General features: G+C 40.2%; 1 protein-coding gene across 1 annotated transcript in view; it reads right to left on the reverse strand.

Annotated features, from left to right (window-relative positions):
- Window positions 1-3,016, reverse strand: part of LOC111865142 (lachesin-like) — an 801,402-nt gene extending 798,386 nt beyond the window's left edge. Inside the window, exon 1 of the mRNA XM_033751702.1 lies at window positions 2,951-3,016. The gene's annotated coding sequence lies outside the window, so the exon portion shown is untranslated. The remainder of the gene's footprint in view (window positions 1-2,950) is intronic.
- Between the last annotated feature and the right edge of the window lie 4,346 nt (window positions 3,017-7,362).

Here is a 7,362-nt window from a genome sequence, read left to right on the forward strand (position 1 = left end):
ACCTGCCTCAGCGCTACTTTGTTCACCACAAATCCCACTTTACCAGACCCGGGATCGAACCCGGTCGCCGCTGTCGGAAGCCAGCGACTAACCGCTTGAGCTACGGTGCGGCCTTACATATTTGAGATAATATATTTAAAAAATGTAATGCAGAAATAATCACGGAATAGACGTTCGTGCTGCTCCATATTTCAGAGTCTCTAGGTCAGTATCTCGCCGGAGATAAACCAAAGCAGTCGTTGTGTTTTCCAGCCCTTCTAGTCAAATACAAAAAAATATTTGGCCAAAAAGAGCACACAGATATAATTTCCAGTTCTACTCATTCAAAAGAAAATATACAGTTTAGAAGTTATAAAATATTAATATTCAAAGATATACAGATAATTGATTATATATAAAAGTTCGCAATAAAGGTAGATGAGCTATTCCGGCTACAGATTTACTTTCAGATTACGATACTTTTTATATTATACACTAGAATGTAAAAATACACAAGAAGCAGTTTACTAGCAATATACGAAAACCGAAGGACGGATTGAATTTACGGGCCGTAACTTGTTACATCTGGCCTAAGTAAACTTTCGTACACAATCCGTGATCATAGGCACACTGGTGTCATACTTTTGACTGAAGAAATTTATTAGCCTTTCTTTGAAGGCGTATTTGAAAAATTCACCTTTTACTATTTTCTACTCTGGGGCTCTTCTAAATCATTTTAAAACCATAGGATTTTTAAACACAGAACTGACAACTCCATTATAAACAGCGTATATCAACGGAAATATCAAATTCCGGCAGCCATTAATCCTTTAATTTTACCTTGACATTTGTTCCCTTGTTTGCAGGAAAAAATGGACTTGAAGATGTAATGGAAGACTCTGTAGGAGGTTTAGTGGTTTCCAGAATGTTTCTGCATTTTACCGAATTCTTGTACATAGCAGGAGTAGATGGACAGAAATAACAAGCTCAGTCTGGCATCACGATATGGGCAGTTTGTCCTGGCAATGAATTGACTATCGAAGCGTGAAATGGAACTTCTGTTCCAGAAGCATCTTCGTTAGTATGGCAAACATCTTCCAATAGGCCTACATATTTTTGATAAACAAACAGGCCCAGTAATGACAACACGAAAACGCAACACTGGTCGCTCAGCGTAACATTCATAACGTCTGTCTTTCCTTGTGGATGTTCTCTGAAACTTCTATCATAACCTGGAGTGATCTGGGTTGGACCTAAGGTACTCAATGTGACAAAAGTTGATAAATCAAAAGTTTAAAGGTATTCTGGACTCATATCGAAGCTCTATCAACTGTAGTGGTTACATAAGATCGAAAGTGATGTGAAACGAATGTCAATAATGCGTAAGGCCGTGATATTCGCTTAGTGGGGGGTGGAGTCCAACTGGGTCCACTTGGCACGGCGGCCACTGATTGGCCTATTGTAGCCTGCCCCGGGTGATTATGATGGAGAATTTGGTGGAATGAAGATTGGCAGGGGAAACCAAAGTACTCGGAGAAAACCAGCCCCAGCGCCACTTTGTCCACCACAAATTCCACTTGCCAAGAGCCGGGATCGAACCAGGGCAGCCACGGTGGGAAGCCTAAGACCGTGATATATTAAGACACTATCTGGATATTTGCCTGAAGAGATTAAGGGGTCGAAAGAAAACCTTTATCCAGGATAGCAGATAATCGTCCCAAGATTTGAACCTGAAACCTCCATATTGTTCCTACACCTCACTGTATCGTCTCTTGCTTAAATTGGTTTATGAGTTTTAGAAGAATGAATGTATTAACTAAAAAACATATCTGGAACAATTTTTTTTCGTTGACTTGAAAAATTATGATATGAAAATTTTTCATTTTAGTGAATAATCGACTGCAGAAATAAGAACCTAATTTTACGTTGTAGCTTATAAAACGGTAATTCAACATCTAGTCCTATAACAAACTGTTCATTTTATAATATCTAGTCCACACCAAACATATCAGTTTCCCTTTGACACTTACTGTAAGCCCGGTAACGCTTAGTGAGATGGTGTCACAACAGCAAATATTTTAAGTCCTCTAGAAAGAATGAGATGCAATCATGAGTAGTTACTGGGAAGAACTTGGACGTAAGGAGTTCTGGCTGCTAGTACAGAAGGAAACGACAACTTTTCCTCCTGTACATCCCTCCTACAAGTCAAATGCGACTCGTGAACATTAAATCGTAGGATCTGTGAGCTTAGAAGATTGTTCATAGCGTTGAACGTGTAACTGTACAATAACTATAAATAGTCAGTAAGAAGAGTGTCTGAGGAAATTTTCATAGCCTATTTTAAGGTAATATATCAAAATAGAAATAACGAAAATTAGGAAAATATTTGGCAAAATCTTTCCTGGCGACAAACCTGCAATTCGCAGCAGATGTTCAAGATTTCGGAGCCCGTTTCTGTCTCTGGGGTGCAAGCTAAGCAGCAGTACGTAAAAATAAATTGTTTTGTGTTTCATAGAAAATGTTAGTACAACTCTGCGAAAAAACACCATAATGCAATAGAATGACTGTTAAATGGAATATATTGAACTGGTTTCCATCTACCAACGTAACAAAAGCAAATAACCTTAAAAATTCAGTTAAGATGCCGAGCAGATTGGGGGTAGCCATAAAGCTCTAGAGATTTATGCTGGAGGTCGTCGTTTCGAATCCCCGTCGAACACCCATTACCTTGAATGAGAATTAAAGTTTTTTTTCTCTCAATCCATCTAGGAAAATTCTGGGTTAATATAACAATTATGTCACAGCAGTTAATTCTGAGTTCTTTTCAATTCATTATTCACTGCCCTGATTCCATTCGACGTTATATTCGTAAAGGCTCTCTTCCTGACAATACCGTGAAATAAACCATAAAAGTATAGTAAACATACATTAAACAAAATACGGATATTAATTTATTAATATATCAACATACCCGTTAGACCGCGGCCTTACTGGAAAGAACAGGTCTTCATGCACTGCTACACAACATAAGGAGGGGGTGCTTCCCAGGATAAGCACGTCACTCGTGTCAGTAATTTGTGCTACTCTTTACTGCTGAGCCCCCAACCAATGGCATTAGTATCGAAATCACCTGTTTAGTAGAGAGTGGAGGGAGTAGGAGGACAAGGTCTGAGTAGAGGGGGGGGGGACAGAATTGCTACAATAAATCTGTGTTACTGAGAGCGACACGGTTTAATACATAGTCCGGCAAAGCAAGCGAGAATACTCTCGTTAATCCAATGTGCAGCAACACAGGTCATAAATCAATTCAAAATATTCTATATTATTGTTTCCTTTTCTTATCCCGTCAAGAAGTGTGTTACTTGCCTCTAAGTTAACAGTTCTTTCCAAGCAACTAGGATCACAGTCAAATGGGGACGATTTGACTGGAATAGGCAGTAATTTTGTGTACTTTGCCTGGAGGAATGATGAAGACCACAAAGACTCTCAGGATGACTGATTTTTTGCCGAGAATCGAAGCTCTGATGTTCCACATGCGAAAGAGTTTTAAATACCAACAAGGATTCACGATATACAACAATACAATTCTATTTAACGAAGAGCTTAGTCAGAAATGTGAGAAAATTAACGGGCCATATTTGATTCTGTGGACTTTGCTTCTCTAGGATACCCCAACAAGAGGGACTTTCATGTCCACTCAGCCTCCAGTCAAATGGGTACCAGGCACACCCAGCGGTCGGCGAGAGATCAACTCCATCCTGGGTCAAAGTATGCAGTAAACCTTACGCCGCCCCTCGGCCCCTTTACGACTTAATATGCTTGGTATCGACCTCACAGATCGGGCTTTCACTAATTACGAGATGTTCTCGGATGTCCACGCTACCAATATTCTTAATCACAGCAAACTACTACAACTGATATTCATACCAAGATGTCACCGCATTTAATTTCTCTAATACGCGTTATAATTTTTTTCCTTGGCACTACAGCCCCATGTAGTGCCAAGGAAATGTAGTGCCAAGGCCCCACTACAGCCTATCTCCATGTACTCCGTTCACTTCAGTTTTTCTAGATCTTACACATACGGTAGGACTCCTTGAGCGCGTGATCAGCTCGTCGCAAGGCCTCTACTTGTACACAAACACAGATAAACGCACACAAACATCCATGCCCTGAGTGGGATTCGAACCCACGATCCCGGCTTCCGAGCGAGCGAAGACAGTGCATGCCTTAGACCGCTCGGCTACCGTGACCGGCACGCGTTATATATGCAGCAACAAAATATAAACCGAATCAGACAAATTACAGAAACTGAAACATGAGACGATGCGTACTGCACCTCAGCTGCTAGTCGTTCCAGCTCTGAGCAAGTTGCCATTAATTTGCGCCAAATGCCTGAGGCAGTGTTATTAATTACAGTGTTTATGGTTGCTGACAGGTGTTAGGAGCTGTACTGAACAAACGAACGGAAGAAAATTGAAAGAATTTATTAAAAATCGGTTATACAAGTAGTGGTTAATTTCACTCCCAGTGTACATTACAATGTTCAGCCTTACTGCTGGCAAAATGTTTCGAGATTTCATGACTAAAATACTTTAAACGCTTTTATGCATGCTTTGCACAAAGCACATAAAATAAACATAAAATGCTTAAACTTATTTGCCCTTAAACGCCTCCGTAAACTTCTTCGAATGTACAGAATATTTCGGGCTAAATTTGACACTGAGGGTAAATAAAAATTATTGAAAATAAACTTAATTTTAATTCACATTTCTCGGGGGCACACGGTAGCGTAGTTGGTTGAGGAACTATGTTACAAGCCGGCAGGTCACGGATTCAAGTCCTAATGAGGTGTATTTTTTCAATTGACCTAATCCTTCCAGCCGCACTATGACCCTGGAGTCGACCCAACCTCTAACAGAAACGAGTACCAGGAATCTTCCTGGAGGGTAAAGGGCGGCCTGGGCGTAAGGCTGACAAGGTTGCCGCCATCTTTGAGCCGATTTTCTAGATTATGTGGGACCCTGAACGTCTCACAGCCCTATGGGCCTCCACGGCCTGTTACAGGAACAGCTTTACCTTACCTTTGCCTATATCTCGCTTTACCTGTGCTTTATATTAAGTTCGAATTGAACTGTCTAAAAATTCTCTGAAATAATTATCAGTACTGAGAATTGGTATAAAAGATGTAAAATTTCATTGATGACTACAAACTTTTCAAATACATTTTCAATACGGAAACTGTTTAGCCAAACACAATAAAATACAGTTCTGTAACCGTAAAATGTAGTGCTTGTAGAGTGATTGATTTCTCAATAATACTCCTCCGCCTGCTGTAAATTCACATAGAAATTAATATGAAATGCGAAATAGTAAATAATATTTGTGAAATATATGTACTTCAGCAGAATACAATTTTCCATTTTTACCAAAAAAGGAAAAGAATATTCACACCATAGAAGTGGTCGACGCTGCCTAAATACATGTATTAAAGCAAGTGTCACGTAACTTCGAACAAGGCCAAGAGTAACCTTGAATGCGCAGAAGAAAATTTTCAGACAAGGGGGTGGGTTCGAGGGTNAACCGCAGCTAGAGGATATATCTCCGGCCACAGGACCTCATGTGGAAATGGTCCACAATCAAACACGTTATTAATGTTGCTCTTATTGTACACAGACATAAAACGAACAACGCAGGAAACACAACGAAGAGGAGAAACACCAGAAACAAACATTTCTGTGTAGCAATTATTCTAATTATAACGAGGGTCGGGAGGGTGAAGGGAAGTTGCTAATAATGACTTCACAGTGGCGTTATAACTGCAGATGTCTACATCAGCGCTTAAAGAACAGAGTTACTACAGAGACTCTGCTGAAAAAAGGCATGCGCTTCGCAGAACGTACTCATTTTAATTTACTTGCATTAGCACCTTTACATAAAACTTACTTGAGGTTTAATACCTAAATTAAAGTAAGAGTATTCTCGAATGTTAAATTTACATATCAGTTTACGATTATTTTATTCTTGGCGACACACAGGAAACCCGGCTGTAGAATTCTTAATAAGTCCTTTAAAGATGAAGTCCTTCTGAATAATATACATGAATTAAATTCCTACTTCGCAGGATACACGGGGCACACGGTAGTGTAGTTAGTTGAAGCACTATACTACAAGCCGGAAGGTAGCGTGTTCAAGTCCGTATGAGGTCATTGGATTTCTTTTTTTTTTTCAATTGACCTAATCCTTCCGGCCGTACTATGGCCCTGGGGTCGACTCAGCCTCTAACAGAAATGAGTACCAGGAATATTCTTGGGGTAAAGGGCGGCGGGCGCGTAGGGCTGACAACCTTGCCGCCATCTGTGAGCCGATTGTCTACATAATGTGGGAACCTCAACATCTCACAACCTTATGGGTCTCCACGTCCTGTTAAAGGGATACCTTTACTTGCTTTATACTTACTTTACTTCGCAGAAAACAGATTAATTTTCATCTACAAAGGCCAACCGGCTATCATTGTTCAGGGAGAAATTCGATGTTTATTGTGAGAATCACACGAAACACACAAACACACTCCGTGAGAAGAATGCAGACATTTTTCATGTTAAAGCAGATGGTACATACAGAATCAGTGGGCTTTGAAAGGTTTAATAACCTCACTGTATTGTGTACAACGTACTAGGTATTCATTATTTCAGAAACAAAAGTCTCTTGAACCCTGTCATGAAAAGAAAATAACAGCAACTTGCTGAGGATGCTGACTGATTTAAGTCACATTGAGTTTAAGAGTTGTCGTTTTTATGGTGGTGGCGGTGTTTATTTACACTGTACTAGTGGAATTAATTAGCCGGTCACTGTAGCCGAGCGGTCTAAGGCATGCACTGTCTTCGCTCGCTCGGAAGCCTGGATCGTGGGTTCGAATCCCACTCAGGTCATGGATGTTTGTGTGCGTTTTTCTGTGTTTGTGTACAGGTAGAGGCCTTGCGACGAGCTGATCACCCGCCCAAGGAGTACTACCGTATGTCTAAGATCTAGTAAACCGAAGTGAAACGGAGAGTTTCATGGAGGTAGGCCTAGGCCCAAATGAGGGCTGTAGCGCCATTGAAGGAAAGTAAAGGTGAGTTAATTATCACGTTTTCATCGTAAGTTTTTTTGCCATAATTGAGTCTGACAGCAGTACAAATTTTATATCCTAGCCAAAATGTCGTTAAATTGATATTAATTCTTACAAAGTTTTTAACCCTCTTAACATTTCAGAAAATGAGTCATAAACCTTATCGACACGGACAAAAAAAAAGTAAAGCTATCCCTGTAACAGGCCGTGGAGGCCCATAGGTTTGTGAGATGTTGAAGTTCTCACATTATCTAGACAATCGGCTCATAGAT

The sequence above is a fragment of the Cryptotermes secundus genome, unplaced genomic scaffold (genome assembly GCF_002891405.2).
Source record: "Cryptotermes secundus unplaced genomic scaffold, Csec_1.0 scaffold92, whole genome shotgun sequence".
NCBI classification, from domain to species: Eukaryota; Metazoa; Arthropoda; class Insecta; order Blattodea; family Kalotermitidae; genus Cryptotermes; species Cryptotermes secundus.